Raw genomic sequence first — 1,987 nt, 5'->3', positions numbered from 1 at the left:
GTGGCATTGCCGGCGGGAGACAACACGCGCCACCTATGGTGACCGGCAGCTCCAACGCCAGCGCCACACAAGGGCAAAGCCCCACTTGGGTGCAGAAGCGAACTCTCCCAGCACAGCGCACGCGCCAACACGTCCGCACAACTGCGATACAAACCACCTGCGAGAACCGCTGGGGCGACCGAGCAGCAGACGGCGTCGCGGCGCCGAGTGCCAGGCGGCGGCGCATCCTCAACGCACACAGTCCTCAATCAGACCAGCACACTGCAGATGTCCACCGCGCTTCGCACCGGGCTCGGCTGAACCAACTTTGGCCGCCAGGCGCCGCGTGCAGGGTGCGCCGCAGCGTAGCTGCGCCGCCTGCCGGGCCCGTCGGCTGGCGCTCCTGCCACTCGGCGCCCCCCACCAGCCGCCTGTTGCGCGTGCGCCCACGCAGCGCGCGGCCAACACGCCGGGCGGCCCCCCTTCACCGGCCGGGAACAGTCCCACCAAGCCACCGCCGCGTATCGCTTCATACCCACATGGGCCTAGTCACGCGTGTGGATGTGGCGGGTACCGCTGAAACAACCGGTTAATAGCTGTACCGATCGTCGCCATCACAGATTCACCTCCAGCGTGAACAACCGCTCAACAACGGATTTCCAGTTCATTTGCGTATCTTGGGCAGTAAACGTAGATGTCCACCTACATTTGCGAATTCAACAATTCTTGCATGCCAGGATGTCATGTGTCACGACACGCTACATCAGACCACATACACACTGCGACATGTGCAGAAGAGAACACGTGGAAGGTGGCCCGCGCACGTATGCGATGTACCTTCCGCGATCCACTGTCAACCGGCATCTGCGGCATGTCCCAGATATGGAACGCGGTCCACCAGGGTAGCACTTTGTGTGAGGCAATACGACAAAGTCGGAATACACGCGTCACTACATCAGACGGCTCACGCTGACCTGACCTGACCTGACTCACCGCACCACCACCCCCAGCGACCCAGGGTGACATACAATGCGTTCGTACGTTCCTCCCACACGCCTCTACGGCGTACCACAGTGCAACCTAGCTGTTATTGGGAGACGAGACAAGTAGCATCAAGCACAACATATGGAAATTGAGATTCGACACCGTTGGGCACAGCCAGCGTACGGTCACACGTATCACACTACTTCACTCTGTACGTAACGACCGATGATCGGTACAGCGTGTGGGTTACGCGTACGACATCAGCGGACAATGGACACAGACCATACCACGACGTACACTGAGGGCGTCGACATCTGAATGCAACTGAACAGCTGCGAGGCTCATTTAACACTCAAACGCCAGACCGACCAGCTTGAGAGGACAGAGACACAAAGAGGGGGACAGAGGGGGACAGAGGGGGGGGAGGGGGGGGGTCGGCGATATAGTCCTATTGCAGTACAATTGACAGTGGATAGCAGGAATATGTGGAAAGTAAGCAACACTCGCAAGACATCTACATGAGGATAACAACGACACCAGAGATTCCGAGCAGTGAACTATGTTAGGCAAAGGGACAACGTGGGTTAGGTTAAGGGACAACGTGGGTTAGGTTAAGGGACAACGTGGGTTAGGTTAAGGGACAACGTGGGTTAGGTTAAGGGACAACGTGGGTTAGGTTAAGGGACAACGTGGGTTAGGTTAAGGGACAACGTGGGTTAGGTTAAGGGACAACGTGGGTTAGGTTAAGGGACAACGTGGGTTAGGTTAAGGGACAACGTGGGTTAGGTTAAGGGACAACGTGGGTTAGGTTAAGGGACAACGTGGGTTAGGTTAAGGGACAACGTGGGTTAGGTTAAGGGACAACGTGGGTTAGGTTAAGGGACAACGTGGGTTAGGTTAAGGGACAACGTGGGTTAGGTTAAGGGACAACGTGGGTTAGGTTAAGGGACAACGTGGGTTAGGTTAAGGGACAACGTGGGTTAGGTTAAGGGACAACGTGGGTTAGGTTAAGGGACAACGTGGG

The sequence above is a fragment of the Schistocerca gregaria genome, unplaced genomic scaffold (genome assembly GCF_023897955.1).
Source record: "Schistocerca gregaria isolate iqSchGreg1 unplaced genomic scaffold, iqSchGreg1.2 ptg001692l, whole genome shotgun sequence".
In the NCBI taxonomy this organism is placed as follows: domain Eukaryota; kingdom Metazoa; phylum Arthropoda; class Insecta; order Orthoptera; family Acrididae; genus Schistocerca; species Schistocerca gregaria.
The sequence above is the reverse complement of the archived record's forward strand: the minus strand, read 5'-3'. Positions refer to the sequence as shown.